This window comes from Pantherophis guttatus, chromosome 5 (assembly GCF_059756535.1).
Source record: "Pantherophis guttatus breed Tessera chromosome 5, ASM5975653v1, whole genome shotgun sequence".
Taxonomy (NCBI): Eukaryota; Metazoa; Chordata; class Lepidosauria; order Squamata; family Colubridae; genus Pantherophis; species Pantherophis guttatus.
Window position 1 is genome coordinate 31,031,575 of NC_142067.1, and position 16,735 is coordinate 31,048,309.

Consider the following 16,735-nt stretch of genomic DNA (forward strand, 5'->3'; position numbering starts at 1 on the left):
TGTTGACAAGACTATGCTCCTTGGCCAATATAAAGTTTTATATTCTTTAATTATGTAGATAATCACTTTTCAAACCAAGTTAATTTGAATTGGCATATTTCTTAAAAAGTTTAAATTATCTAATGTGTGAGCTCCTTTTGGCACAGCAGCACATAATATACTTGGTACATTTTATTTTGGCAAGCATTTGTAGAACAGTGGAGTTCTCCTGAACATTGGCATATTTTATTGGTCATTCAAGAATGATTGTTTGATTTTGAGGGCATATTGTTTTCTGTATTATGTAGTTTAGTTTGGGAGTAATTGATTATGGATGGATAATTACACAATGCAGGACGTTGTAATGTTTGGTCCTTAGAATTCTCTCTAGTGCCAGTCATTCTTACCCCAACTCTGGGAATTTTTCAGTCTAATACCTTTCAAAATAGATATTAACAGTGTCTGTTCTTCTGGCCTCAATGCTAACTGTATATTTTTATAGAAAAATATGTTGTATTGTTTCATACATTATATTTTTTCATAAGAGGGCATGCATTCATGCCAATCACTATTTCACAGTATATCTGCAGCTAGAAAAAGAGATATGTGTGATCTGCATAACAAATGGGGAATGGTAGCTTTTTTCCACATACCATAGGACCCAAAACATGTAACAGTTTATATCACTTATTTGTCACTATTCACAAGCTTATTAATTTTATTCAAAATATAGTTGTAATACACATTGTTATATTTTTTAAAAAACCTTGAAATGATTTTTAGTTGGATACACATCTTGGCTCTTTGGTGTGAAATTGTTTAAATAATATATATTTTGTTGACTAGTGGGGGTTGTCTTAAGCCTGTTTATTAGTTAATAACCTCCTCCTACCTCCCAGCACTAATCTTGTAAAGATCGTGATTTAATAAATCCAAGGAATTATTAAATAAATTAAGTATTTTATATTACTTGTCCTCATTGAACCAAATTGCAATACAACACAATTACATTTTATAAATAACACCTTTCATACTAGCACCACAGGGCATAGTACAAAAGAATCTAAATAGAATGTGAATACTGTAATCAAATGCAGACCCTAGGAAGGCAGATTGAAAAGGCCTGTTGCTGGATAGAAGAATAGACAGGGTAAGTATAGATGGTCACAGCAGAAAACTTGGTTTTGAATAGAAAAGCTCAGTGGAATAAAATTTCATTTTCCACTGTTCCAAAATAGGAGTGATTAGGGAGAGGGGAATAAATGACTTAGTTTTATGTGTAAGAAGTTGGAGGAAGGAATCCAAGAAGCATATTCCTTTGTTTATTTTATTATTTTTTCTTGCATTAAATTAGGTAGGAAAAGATAATGTTTCCTTTAATTAATTTTTATGATAATACCTTCTTTGGATTTGAGTGTAGATTTGCATCCTCTGTCTGTGCATTCATTGCACAGTGAATGACCCTCATATTCACTCTAGATTTTGGGACAAGGAGTAGCAATTAGGATTTATAAAGTTGCATTTAGGAATATCTTTGAATGGTTTCAACTATTCAGAGAGCTGCAAAAATAAGAGGCATGTTTCAATAAGACTGCAAATGTTTGAAATTCTCCAATTCTCACAATAAAGCTATTAATTAAAAATTAATTTGTAATATATGTTTTACTATTTGTTTTGTATTTTGAATATCTTATTCTATTTATGCAAATATGTAAAGGCATATGCTTTTTCAGTAGGTTATAATGAAAGAAAAGAAAAAGCTTGCTTGCAAACTTTCATGTTTTGTCCTGTTAAATGTTAAGTTTGATAGTAAAAGGTAGAACAGACCTCAATATAACACTTACTTTAACTATAACCTCATAACAGGTATATCCATTAATAGATTTTTGTCATGTCCAGAGGTTGGATTGGCTAATATAAAAAATTAAAATCTCGGGTGTTTTCCTGCGTCATGTTAAATAAGTTAGTTAAAATGTTTAAAATTCTGGTTAAAATCCTAGCTTAAAATCTTCCAAAAATCCTTACAGAGCACTCTGCAAGGTCCTTTAAAACCTCAACTAAAATCCTACCAGTACCTTAAAAGTTTTTCTTTCTAGCAACGCTTCGACAGGCTTACAACCCTGTCATCTTCAGGCTCTTGTTTAGTTTAGAAGCTATGGGAAGACAGATATATATATATATATGTGTGTGTGTGTGTGTGTGTGTGTGTGTGTGTGTGTAAGAGAAAGTGCTGTTAATGCTTAAGGTAGCATGATAAACCTATTTTAAACTTTGGGCATTAAATTACAATTCAGACATTTACCTATTAATTGCAAAAGAGTGATCAAAGTAAAGGGCAGAATAGTCTTGCTGAGATGTTTGCAAACAATGAATAAAACAGGTATGTGAATTAATTCAATGTGCCCCATCACATCTTTTTATTTTAAAAAAAAAATAACATTGACTTGTAAATTCTGACTGCCATCTTCTTGCATGCTATCAGCATCAGTGCCAATGTCATTGCCTCAACTCTTCCTTTTTCAGTGCATATGTTTGTCATTGAAAGTTTCCAGTCTCGGCTCTAAATGTATCAGACAATTTCTTATAGTTAAGAATTAATTTTTTGGTTCTAAGTGCATGCATTGATCTCAAGCCATTAAAAAAAGTTTCCAAAATGAATCTCTCAGGACATATCACAAGAACAAGCAGCATTGGAGGTGGCTATTTGATTACTTTTGCTTTATTAAGTATGAACAAACTGGTCTAATGCTGAGGAACAAATTCCCAGAATCAACCTGTAAACAATGTCAGAGAGAAGGCAAATATGGGGCCTTTATAGCACCCTGCTGTTTTAAAGATAGATGAAATATTTAGTGGCTCCATCAGGACACAGTGAAATATGAGATTCTGCATCCCAAGTTATTTGTGACCTGTTAAGAGACAAACTTAAAAGCTGCTTTCCCAAATTAAAACTTTTAGAGAAGAGCACATCTGGGAAATTCAGAACACCAGAGGAGCATGATCGGCCTCTTGTCTCTTATTGCATTGCGAGTTGCAGCCATGCCCACGGCAACACAGATGAAACTAGAAGGATGCGTTTTTCCTACAGTTCCTACACATTCCTACAAGGATGGTTTTTTAGGTCATATTCCCCCATCCTCTTTATTTGCTAACTTTGGAAGCTCTCTAACTTTCCTCAAGGACACTCTTCATTTCTGAACCTGGCTTCAGTTTCCCTGACAATCCCATCTGCTTTTCCATGCGCTTGGAAAAAACTTCTGCCGATTACTGCTTCCAAAGGATATTTCTCATTCAGTGGCTGAGTTCACGGATTTCAGTAAACCAGATTGTAGCCTATATGATTTTGGCATAGCACTCTCAGCTAATTGTAGTTTGCTCAACACAACATAGGGAAGCAAACGGTGCCTTTCTTTGATGTGTGAATCAAGGTAATATATTTATAAGATGTAATCATCCTAAATCAGTTACTCATAGTTAGTCCTTTGGAGGAGTTCACCATGCCAGCCGCTAGTATTTTAGGAGTAGGAAAAAAAGATCAAAGCAGCAAAATGAAACATCTTTTAATGAATACTTCTGAATACTTCTGATCTATTAACTGATCTTAACTTACATGTCTGAGTGTACATGCATATGTTTGGAATCACACTCTGCATAATTGTTATCTTCAAATAACAAAGAATAAATATCAATACATTAAGTCAAATATTAAAGCAGTATAAAACAAGGGAAAACATTTTATACTTGTACCAGTACATTTTGTACTTGTTAGCATGGTGATAATTTATAAGAGCTCTATAAAAAGCCATGTGTTGAAGGTGTTGGACTAGAAGTAGGAATGCTTAGGTTCAAGTGCACCCTCGGTTATGGAAGCTCATTCACTGACTTTGAGCTAATTACCCTGTTTCAGTCCAACCAAGCTGTTATGCGGGGAAGGTATAGAAGAAGGAATGGTATACAACTTATCTTGAGCTGAAGGAAGGGCAGAATATAAATGTAACAAATATAAGTAATACAAGTACTAAAATATATTTCATCACTATAAGTATATGAATGACAGGGTAAGGCTCTTTTGGTATCCATATTCAACTTTCCATAGATTTTAGATTTAATTCAGTAAAAATTACGGTGACTGTTGGACCCCTATATTGGTCTTTCAGAATGAAATTAATAAGCCCAGTTAGCTATTAGCGATCTGATGCTTAAGTTCACAATGTTATTCTCTACCAAATATCTCACAATTTGCAATCAATAAAATAAATAGCCAAGGAAAAGAAGGAAGCAGGAAAAAGGAAGTAATCCAGACTTAAGAAGGTGAATTGGAATTGTCAGAACTGCCAGAGGTACAAATATAAGTCCATTTTGCATCTCTTAGCCTACACAGTGCAGTTTTATTATTTTCTGTAGACAACTTAATGTTAAAAATACTGACATTGTCAGATGACAGCTATTCAGAAATATAATGAAGAGACTGGTATATTTTTCGTTGGACAAATAATCGAGTGTGGGTAAATAAATTTACACTGAACTTGTTCAGGTCAAGTTATTCCATACGGTTGGCTTAGTAGCTGATGCCAATAAGAACATTACAATAACCGCTTGGGAGGTTGAGAAATTTGGGATTGTACAGCACATAGAAGCCATATGCTTTTGTGTACAATTAATAAGTCTGGCAGAATCTATTGCAGTTAGATTTTCCATTTCGACAGCTCATATTTTTTACTTTTGAAGTTGATTTGTTTAAACCCTTTCTGCAGAAATCTTAAAACTTTGTTTCATTTTCTTTTATTTTTTATAATTTTTTATTCAAATGTGCTCTATCAATACCATTTGATTTGATTTGAACCAGAGTTTTGGTTCCTGCTGTAGGGATTTTAAAACAATTCTTGTATGTACAGACAGACTGACACCTATGCAGCAACTAACATGGAAATGAGTTTATAGTAACTACGATATGTAATACGGTACTTCCTTTGGCACTTTCAGGCGTTTTCTAAATACTTTGTTTTTTATGCAAGTTGGCATGTCAAAATCAGTGTTTTTTCTTTGGGACAAGCATAGTATGTCTTTTGTTGACGGATAACAGAGGGGTCAGCAATTTTGCCATGGCTTAGAATTAGATCAGTATTTGGCTGCCAGGCTGGCTGAAAAATTAAATAGCCAGGCTAAGGCCAACAGCTATGGAAACTATGGAATTACACGAGTTTTTATGGTCTGTCATCCTGTTATACCTGCTTGCTGTCTATGAAAATCAAAGTTGTAAGGGCAGCTAAATATTCCTTCTGATTACAAGCTCCCTCAGTAGGAATCCTACAGAGATCATTCCTGACTTCCATTATCCTGGTTTGGAAATGTATCTTGCCTTGCATTCTCTATATCTTTGTCCATTCAGTTACTCTATACTTTCTTTGCATGTTTGAAATCTAGAGTGACCCTTTTAAAATAATTAATCAGACGCCTTCTCGGGTTATGTCTAGAGAAATTAGTACGCTAAGATTTGTGCTGACCTGTTTAGTAGTTCTGTTCAAAAGTAGAACTAAGTGGGAATGTCTGTACAGAGATCATTATATTGCAGTCTTTAGACTAAGTCTGTCCTTTAGACTTTAAATTCATAGCTGCTTAAGGCTTAGAATACTATCCCCAGTAGACCTCAAATATAGCATTTAGGTGATTATTAGTGCTGAAGAAATTTAATTTAGTAGGCTGTGATTATGCTGAATTTGAGCTGTTTGCTTTTCTACTTGAAAACTGCATGAACTTCTGAACATTTTTTTCTTTTTATAGTTTCTCTCTCTCTCTCTCTCTCTCTCTCTCTCTCTCTCTCTCTCTCTCTCTCTCTCTCTCTTTCTTTCTCTCCCTCCCTCCCCCCCTCTCATTCTCTCTCTCTCTCTTTCTCCCTCCCTCCCTCCCTCCCTCTCTCTCTCTCTCTGCTGTTTCTCTGCCGTTCTGTAACATGCTCCATGAAAAGCAATAATTTACATTCTTATGGCAGGATGGGGTGGATTTTTTTTGTTTTGTTTTTCTTTCTGTTTATTTATAAAACATTTCCTTTTAGTTAGTAAAAGTTTGATCGTTAGGAGGCTCCAGTGATTTTCCTTCCCACCTCTTTCCTCCCTAAAGGGTGTTTTTTTTTTTTTTTTTTTGCCTCGGCACTCCCTGTGGATCCTTGTGAACTCAAAAAGCTAAGGCAGGCATCACAGCCAAGTCTTGTCACTCTCCGGAGGCAGAAAGGTTCCTTCGTCATCACTTGGAACAGGAACTACAATCACTGTGGTGAGTGCTGTGGATTTAGAAGTTAGTATGCGGATGCTGTTAGCGGTGAAGTAATTTCTCTCTCCCTTTCTCGGTTTTTCATATCACACTAGAGGCTGAACATTTTAACAGCTTTCACAGAGCTGAGAAACTTTGCCTTATATTCATTGCTAGCGACAGAACAATCAATACTGTTTAGGTTAACTTTAGTTTGCCTTGGTGGGCTTTCCTGCTGTCACCAGTGGGTGTCAGCCTTGGCAGTAGCTAACAAGGTGCTTGTAAAGAGACAAGAGTGTGCTGCTACAAGGGGTTGGAAAAAAGGGAAAATATTAATCCTTCACTTAGACTCTTTGTCTGGCAACTTTTCATGCCTGTGTTTCTCAGCATTTACATTATGTTCTGAAGACCTGATTGTCCAGCCAAGCATAAAAGAAACTCTCCAGTGAATGCATGATAAAAGAAAATACTTCCATGAAAGCAACCTCTGGGAATAGAGAGGGCGAGGCGGTGGGAAACCATTTATAAATGAGACTTCCACAGGCCTATACAGGAGGATTTCATTTTTTTCCCCAAAACTTTATCCCTTCTGTTCTTTTTCCTAGTGCGATGATATAAATGATTCACATGTGTTATTCTGAAAGAACCTCCTATATAGGCTTAATAGCTGCTATGTATTTTCCTCTTCACGAAGAAAGGCAGCTGGAAGAGGAGGCATTGAACAGGAAAACTCCCAGCGAGAAGAGACTTACGCAACTCTTTTCACTCCGCCCTTCCTTCATGTTTGCAGCCCCTGGAACTGTGTACTTGTGCATCTATTAGTATCTATGTATGTGTGCGTGCATGCATATCCTGACAAACACGAAAATAGAATTTTTTAATATTTAAAAATATCCATAAAATGTAAAATTGGAATTACTTAATTAAAACATATATTTAACAATTAATTAGTTACATCTCTGATATTAAAAGCTACATTTATGTAGTGTATTTAGAGGTTTAGAATAAGCAGAGAATATACATATTACTTTTACTTAGTAGTAAAAATATTTTTTTAAAAAACTGAATAGCATTTTTAAAAATAGAAATCTATAATCTTCAAAATTGAAATAATTCAGAATTCAGTACTAGAAAAATCTTGGTTCAAAAACTCCATTTAAATAGAAAAAAACCTGGAAAAGGTTTAAAACTGGCTGCTTGAAGGCCTACTATGCATTAAAATGGCATGCTTGAGAATTCATTGATGAAATGTTGAAACATTATTAAAAATATTTTTCCATAGAAAATGTTCATGTGATCACATAATACTTGTATTTTTGTTTGTAAAAACAAAAGGATATAAATTATATAAATAAAGTATAATATGATAAAATTAAGATGTATAAAACAAAAAAAAAGTAAAATATTACATTTTTAAAATGTAATATTTATACATTATATTTGGGACCTAGTTGGTTCAGTGATTAAGACACCTGGCTAGAAGCAGAAGATTGTAAATTCTAGTCAAAAGTGAGTTTGCGACATTCATTCTCTCAGCCAAGACTCTCAGGCTTGGGCTGTCAACTACTCAGTTAATTCCTATAGCAAGTAGTTGGTCAAATTCAGTTGCTCTGAAAAAAGCGGATTTGTATTTGCAGGAAGAAATATATATGTATATACAGTATGTGTGTGTGTCTGATTGTGTGTACAGTATGTGTGTGTATATATTTATGTGTGTATATATACATACATATAGGGACGTGGTGGCTCAATAGGGATGTGGTGACTCAGTGGCTAAGACACTGAGCTTGTTGATCGAAAGGTCAGCAGTTCAGCAGTTCGAATCCTTAGTGCTGCATAACGGGGTGAGCTCCCATTACTTGTCCCAGCTTCTGCAAACCTAGCAGTTCGAAAGCACATAAAAAATGCAAGTAGAAAAAATAGGGATCACCTTTGGTGAGAAGGTAACAGCATTTTGTGCACCTTTGGTTTTAGTCATGCCAGCCACAGGACCACGGAATTATCTTTGGACAGCGCTGGCTCTTCGGCTTTGAAAGCACCACCCCCTAGAGTTGGGAACGACTAGCACATATGTGCGAGGGGAACCTTTACCTTTACCTTTATATACAGACATACACAGTATACTGTACATATACAAACACACACACACACGTGTGTGTGTTTGTGTGTGTAATGTGTGTGTCACCATAAAGACATACTCTTTCCTGGTACTTAAGAAACAACTGCATAGCCAACTCTCATAGAGACACTGGCTATATTCTGCTTTCTAAATCTTATGTTCAGAAAGAACTAGATCAGGTTCTCAACCTTCCTAATGCCGCAACCCTTTAATACAGTTCCTCATGTTGTGATGACCCCCAACCATAAAATTATTCCTAAAACCATCGAAAATATGTGTTTTCTGATGGTCTTAGGCAACCCCTGTGAAAGGGTAGTTTGACCCCCCAAAGTGGTCGCGACCCACAGGTTGAAAACCACTGAACTAGATGATTTCACAGCCAATACCTTTTCCAATTCTGCGTCTGATTCTATGTAATCATTTGGTCAAGGAGCCACAGTTTCTAAGGGCTTGACTGTAATTGTCATGTTAGGTTTTATTTGTTTTTCCCCCTCTTTCCTAGTAAGTTGCAATAGCTAGCTGAAGCCCAATCTTTTCTTTACCAGCAAAGACTTGATTTGCCATGCCCTGGCATCATTACTAAACAAATTCCCATCTGTTTCACAACCTAATTTTCCATAAATATACAGCTAAGCTTTTTCTTATGGTATTCATGGTGGAGTGTATAAACTTTTTAGATTTCACTGTTACAACTATTGCAGAATGTCTTTTCCCAGTTCACATCTCCATTTCAGGGGTAAATCAGGAGAAAGCATTCTGCCAATTTTTAGGAGGGGGTCAAAGAGAATTAATTTGTTCTGGTGGGAGGGAAAGCTGCACTTTTTAAATTATATGTGGCAGCTGTTGGTTGGCTAGCTGCCATCATGCTTACTGTAATAGCACTTTATGTAGAGCATCAATACTCCACTCACAATATTATGATGCTATACATGAGAATCAAACTATCTATCTCAACTCCAATGCAACATTATCATCATTGTCATCTATATGTTAATTAATATCATTATTACATGTTATACAATTATAAAATTTCTTGGATGTTACAATAATCAGATTCATAAATAGGTAACTAGTTTGTAGTTTTATCCCACAACAGACAACATTTGGAGGAAGGAAACATAAACTTTCCATAGTTTTTAAAACTATACTGTTTTAAAACTATTTTAAAACCCATACCCAAAATATGGGTGGGAAGGAAAGATTTTTTTTATTCTATACTTGATTTGATTTAATCATACTGATTAAATTGTGTAATAAAACTATCCTCTCTAACATTTACGTAAAGATTAGATCTATATTGTTTAAACAGTTGACTTTCCTCTGGTGTTCATATATCTAAGTTGCAAACTACTTACATATTATGTCACCTTGGGTAGGTATACGTAGTTAGAAACGTTTTGCACTTTTTGTTTGCAGTTCAGTGTGGGTTGCCCCCGGTTCGCACCGGTTCTATAGAACCGGTAATAAAACTGGCGGGAGGCTCCGCCCACCAACCCCGCCGTCATCAAAACGCTTCTGTGCATGAGCAAAAGAGCGCGCACGTGAGCAAAGTGAGCGCGCACAGCCCCGCTACAAACGTAGAACCCACCCGTTGCAGTTCTATTATGTGTGATTTTAATAGCAGTTTCTCCTATTGTTTTGGAAAGCAAACTCTTATTTTCTTTATTGTAAACTGCTTCTGAAACTCCTCTGAGTTTTCATCATGTTCTGGAGATTCTCAGATGCTTTAATAACTAGTGCTATCAAATGGAGTAATAAAGGCATCTAATACAACACCCCTATAGGCATATTATTTAGTTTTATTTTCCTCTCTGCATGTTCTAGGATTTACTATTATGTGTGCTAAGTTCCTGAGCTAGCGTGGGGTTATGCTGCTGGCAAAATAATGTCAGTGCAGATTACAGGGGAATTACATCGCTGAGGCCTTAAGGCATTGAATTTCATAGTGTACGTCAGGGTACATGTCTCTGAGTTCACTAAAACATGGGTATCATGCACATCCTGCATCATTAGATGTGTTATGCAGAAAACAAGAAGGCTTAATCACATATTCAAAGAAACAGTCTTACAATAAATTTTGCCTTAGCAAACTGCCATGCATAGCACAATTTCTACTGCCTGTGCATATTACATGGTAAAGAAAAGATACCCCGCTGTATATCAGAAGGTTATAATTTCTTTTAGGTGTTCTATTGAAGTGGTAAACTGTGAGCATAAAGCTCAAGTGGTTATTTTAAATAGGGGGTTTAAGCAAAAAGGAAAAAAAATTATGCCTGGCAGGAATTTCCCTTTTTCTTAAGGTTGCCAAAAGTTTTCATTTTCTTTTTTCTTAATAAATAACCTTTAAAATAAAATGGTGTGCTTTCTAAACCATGGCAGGTATCCATTTAAGCCGGCAAAATCCGAAGTGGACAAAGGAAGATAAATGTTTCTCACTAGGACAACTTTTGGCATTATAACTTCCCTTTCTTTGTTTCTCTGTTTTTTGCAGTTATAGATACTGCTGTCTTTTCATTAAATAAGTAGTATTGTAAACAGCTGCCATCCATTGTTTAGGCAGGAGAAAGAAGGGGCAGAGAGAAAGAGAGAGAATAGCACCAAAATGAGGAAGGGGCTGCTGACAATTTACTGTAGCTTATTACAAGAATTAACCAGTTATGACTGGTTATAACTTGATTCAAATGTATCGACTGCTTCTGAACTATCACACCATAAATTGGGTTCATAATTATTTGCAGCCATTATTTCAATGAATTGTTCCAAATCTTTCTTTAAATGGCATTTTTTTTAAAAATTCCCAGCAGAACTCCTATTTCCTGGCAAAGATAATGAGACTGAAGCCTTCCTTTACATAATTCAGTGTATTAAGTCCTCATTTAATAACCGCAGTTCTGACCCACAAAACGTTGTGTGACCAGAATTAAGATGACTGTTCTACTGCAATCACATGCAGTCTTTAAGCGTGACATCACATAACCACGGCTTGCAACTTACTGCCTGCTCCTCCGTTGACTTTGACTCTTAGAAACTGACTCTGAAGCTTGCAAATTGTGACCACATGACTTTGCAACTGTCTGAAATGCATATCAGTTGCAAAGCACCTGAATTGCAATCATGTGACTGTAGGGAGTTTGTGATGGTCATACATTTGAGGACCAGTTGTTAAACTGCTTTTTCAGTGCCATCATAAATCTGAATGGTTGCTAAACAGGGCAGTTGTTAACTGAGGACTACCTGTGTATCTTCTATCTCATTCCGTTTTCTGTATAAAAAGAAAGCAGTTTTCTTTTGAAATGTTCCATGATAGCAGCATGATTCATATATTTTTACAATTTAGAAAATGTCTATTATTATGTAAAACATTTCTCATCATGGCCCCAATGATACCTTTAGAATCTAATTTGGGTCTGAAACCAAAGCAAATAAAGCATTTTCCAACACTTTTCTTATTTTCCTCTACTAGTCTTCCTTATGGAATATCCAGGTTTCGTATTTATGTATACATTGCTTACAACTACTCTTCTTTCATTCATTTTTCCAGTCATTCACACATTCAAATATATGGCTCTTCAATGCTGATTCAGCAAAATGCTGCCACTGTCATAGCTACTTATCTGGAAACATTACTGAAAATATTTATTGCTGTATTATCATGAGGCTTTGGCTCCATGGCTATTCATTTCCATGTTTTAACACTGATTGACTTCTCAGCCTCTCTGAAGATTATTTTCCTCCTTTCTCAATCCTCCAGATGTGCGGGTATAGTTAGCAAGTTATTTTACTTCATTATTGTGGAGATGATAAGAATTTTTTTTTTTTGCTAATTCAGAACTATAGATAGGAGATTCTACTGGCTAGCTGTGGAATTCCTGAAGTTGAAATGCACACAATCTTAAAGCTGCTAAGTTTGAAAAACATTGGTCTAGATCAGGGCTGTCAAACTCCCGGCCCATGGGCCAGATGCATCACACGCTCGCCCAGTTTAGCAAAGGGGAAAAAAGTCCCGCTATGTCACGTGACATTGCTATGATGACATGTGTTTGACACCCCTGATCTAGATTCACCAAAATTATATAGATAGGCAAGAAACAATTACACTGATTATCAGCATAAATTTGCAGTAAATCTAACATGAAACATACACAAAGTGTTCCTGCACTTAATTTAATTTAATTTAATTAATTAAATTTATATGCTGCCCCTCTCCGAAGACTCAGGGCAGCTCACAATACATTTAAAAAATCATTATAAAAAGACATTGAAAAATTAAAAACATTAAAAACATTAAAAACTCATTCACACCATTCATGACCGGATCTCGCCGATCACAAGAGCAAGATCAACGGCCCCAGGCCTGCCGGAAAAGCCAGGTCTTCACTGCTTTTCGGAAGACCAATAGGGTGGGGATGGTCCGGACCTCAGGAGGTAACTGGTTCCAGAGAGCTGGGGCAACCACAGAGAAGGCCCTCCCCCGCGGGCCCGCCAGCCAACATTGTTTAGCTTCTCATTGCAAAGAATTCCAAAGTATTTAAAAGTTTAGAAAAGGATTGGAACAGTATTTGTAAGACAACTACATCTGTTTCAGAGGGAATGAACCATAGTTGCATGATAGCAATATGCCTTGGCTAACACTTGTGTCTGTTAACTTATAAGTGTTCTCTGATACTATTCTTGTTGAGTTTTTTCTGTGACTAATTTGAAGAGTATACTGTTCAGCTAGTGACAAGCAAATTCAACCTTTAAAAGAGAAAAGGACATTTTTATCAAAAGAATTTCAATTACAGTAACATTCTTAAGATCAGACTACTTAATCTTCTAGTGGCTAGAATGCTGTCTTAAATTAGGATAGGATGAACAAGTGGCATAGGTTTTTTTTTAATCTTTTCAATTTTTTGTCAAGAAAAGTTTCTATTTCAGGCATACTGACATACATTTAGACAACAAGAAAGGGCAGATAAAGTCAAGGACTAAAAAATTATTTACTGGAAAAATCACAACTTTGGCAAAAGCATCAATTAATTATTCAATAATTAATTTTCATAAACTATACTTATATCTTGAGGACAAAACTGTTTTCTCCTGTTTTATGAAAAACAGATATGTATGTTTTAATATACTTTTAACTGCTTACCATAACACCAGTGAAATCTGCAGTAGTTTTGAGTTCCTGAGATATAGAGCTATGTCATTTGACTGTTATCTTTTCAACAGTGATATGTGTCTACTTGTACCATGTGGAAAAATGAATAAAATATCTAAATGTTAAAAGACAGTTTATAAACACCATATGTACATTCATACCATGCAAAAGGAAAACTTTTAAGCTGAAAACGTAATGATTGGAGTTCTTTACTTCCACAACTAAAAATATAAAAACTGCATAAACTTTGAATATTAATTTTTGGTCAGGGTATGGGTGTCAGACTATTTCTATGGATTCTAATAGAATTATAAATAGCGTAAACATATTTTTTTCTTTTGAACACCATAAGGTGACTCGTTTCAATATATTGTACTTGCTATCAAGAAGATAAGAGAAGTAATTTCCAGTTTCAATTGAATATCTTTCTAGAAAATATAATGCCAAAGAAACATGGCATGGGAAAACATAAGAGTGAATTTTGGGCTTTGATGCATATGAACAAAGAAAAAAAATATGTTTTTCTGTGGTTATATTTTTAGGTTGCACTAATAAGAAATATGACCGCAGTCTAGATTTCTGTCCTGAATTATTAGGTCCTGTAGCAAGTGCTAGCAGAGAAACTGATTATGAGATTATATTCAAGACCTCTTTAAACCTACCTAGCAATCAAAACTATATAAACACATTTTCCTTTTTCTTGCACTGATGTTTTGTGTTCCTGGGTAGGGCTGAACTATGTATGCAGAAGTAGTTGATTGAAACTAATTGACTTTATGACTATGTTCAAAATTATGGCTATAATAATAAAATTAGAACGAGCAAGGATTGTAATGGACTTTTGCAGAGATAGATTATCACATTTTGGAGACAAATGGCAGTTGATCTTTGAACATTATAAGACAGAAATATGTTATAAATGATCAAAGAATACAGCATTTCTTGGGTTTCATAAAACATTTAATGTAATAAAGCAATTATGATTTAAAGCAATGTTTACTTTACATATATTAAGTAGAGAAAGAGAAAAGGAAGACAACAAGGCAGGAAAGGAACAAGATATATCTTTCTTATTCATTCACTAAAGATCCCTTAAGTGTGTGTTCGTGGGTTGTATTGTAACTTGAATTTTTTTAAAAAAATATATTATCTTATAAATTTTAATTTATTTGTCATATGTATGTTCTGCCTTTTTGTTCAGGGGTACAATATAATGTACATACATGATCTCTGAGAGCTGTAACATCCCATAGCCTTTTTCTTTTTCTAACTCTCACAAACACTTTCTCACTTTACATTTTGTCAAAAGCTGGATAAAGGGAACAGCCAATGTTACTCCAATATTTTAAAAAGGGGGAAAGACTCGACCCAGAAAACTACAAATCAATCATTTAGAGGTCAATATCTGGGAAAACTCTAGCAAACATAATCAAACAGAGAGTTGCAAGCACATAGAAACTTAACAGGATGATTACCAGAAACCAGCATGGATTAATTAAAAACAAATTGTATCAGACAAATGTTACTGTTTTCTCTGACAGTGTGAGTAGGTTAGTGAACTAAGGAATTATCAGTCCTGCTAGATCAGGCGTTTGAGTTAAACACTCAAAGAGCCATTTGGACCCGTTTCCCACAGAAAAGAAAACACCAGGAGCTACAAAACCCGGGTGGGCGTGGCCAACTCATCACTCCCACCCAGTCACATGACATCCCCCCCCAGCCTTGCCTACCCAAGTATTGTGGGTCCCGGTGTTTTCTGTGGGAAATGGGTCTCTCTCTCTCTGTCTCTCTCTCTCTCTCTCTCTCTCTCTCTCCCTCCCTCCCTCCCTCCCTCCCTCCCTCCCTCCCTCTCTCCTCCCTCCCTCTCATTTCTGTTTTTTTCTCCTCCCCACTCTCTTTCTCTCCCCCTTCCCTCTCATTTGTTTCCGTCTCTTTTCCCTCTCTCTCATTTTCTCCCTTCAGCTCTCTCCTATTTCTCCCTCCCTCTCCCTCTCCCCCTTCTCTCTCATTTGTTTCTCTCTCTTTTTCCTCTCTCGTTTTTTCCCTCCATCAGTTTCTCATTTCTCTCTCTTTCTCTTCTTCTCATTTCTGTTTTTCTCTTTTCTCTCTCTCTCTTTCTTTCTCTCCCCTTCTGTCTCTCTCATATTTCCCTCTCTTTTCTCTCTCTCTCATTCTCTCCCTCCATCCTTTTCTTATTTCTCTCTCTTTATTTTTCTCCCCTTTTCTTTCTCTCATTTCTCTCTCTCTTTCTCTATTTTTGTTTTTCTTTCTTTTTCCTCTCTCTCATTCTCTCCCTGCATCATTTTCTCATTTCTCTCTTTCTTTCTCTCTCTCTCTCTCCCCCCCCCCTCGTTGATTGAAAAGCGTCCTCCGGGCAGCTTTAAATCTCACATGGGAGACTTTTGCTGCCCAGAAGACACTTTTCAGGCAATGCCGGTGGCAGCACTGCTCAGCTGGAGGAGTAAAGAAGCTCAGGACAGCAGGAAAAGGGGCTAGTCCTGTCCAACCTTGCATGCCCACCCTCCAAGGGGATCAGGCCTGGAGAAAGCTGGAGTGCCCTCACCAAAGATGCTTGCTAATCAGCTGGTCAACCCACTCTTCACTGCACTTTGGCCGAGCCCGGCTGCTCACTGGAGGAGGGTATCCCTGCTCGTGCACCCTCTCAGCCCTGCAACAGCCGGCCACATGAGGAGAAGGAGGAGGGTTGTAGGCTTGTTCTCTCTCCTCAGCTGCGGACCTGTCCCCCTTTCTGTCATACCTTCCTCCCAGATCCCATTCCCAGCCCTCATGTTAGCGAGGTTGGTGCCGGCCATGGCCGGGTTGGGCCAGTGTCTTGGGGCAGAGAGCAGGTCACGTGACCAGGTTGGCAGGGAGCAAAGAGCCACATGCAGCTCAGGAGCCGCAGGTTGCCTATACCCGTGCTAGATAAACCAGAGCAGAAAATCAACTCCACAGGAAGGCCAAAACTATTTTTATTGAAATAGCCTATAATGACAGAATCTTCAAGTCTGATTGCATTGTACCTCTTCCTCTTTCTTAGGTTCCAGTGAATTAGGAACTACAGTTGGAACCTGAACTACTTCCAACTGTTATCTCATTGCTCTGTACTTTAAAAAAATACATGCTTCATCCCTTATAGCTTAGGCAGTCATTCTTGCACATTTCTGTCAAGATTATCTTGTTTAGTCTCTACAGGAAAGCTTTGGGTACTGCATATTTACATTTTAGTGAGGCAGTTGGTAAAGTAGACC

At 36.6% G+C, this 16,735-nt stretch overlaps 1 protein-coding gene across 16 annotated transcripts in view; it reads left to right on the plus strand.

The window, feature by feature from the left end:
• The window catches only part of ZBTB20 (zinc finger and BTB domain containing 20), a 531,250-nt gene that overhangs the window by 280,125 nt on the left and 234,390 nt on the right, over nucleotides 1-16,735 (plus strand). For 2 of the 16 annotated variants that reach the window (XM_087894812.1, XM_087894815.1), the window contains one exon: nucleotides 6,159-6,249. The exons of the other annotated variants lie outside the window; for them this stretch is intronic. The gene's annotated coding sequence lies outside the window, so the exon portion shown is untranslated. The remainder of the gene's footprint in view (nucleotides 1-6,158; nucleotides 6,250-16,735) is intronic. 16 annotated transcript variants of the gene reach the window in all.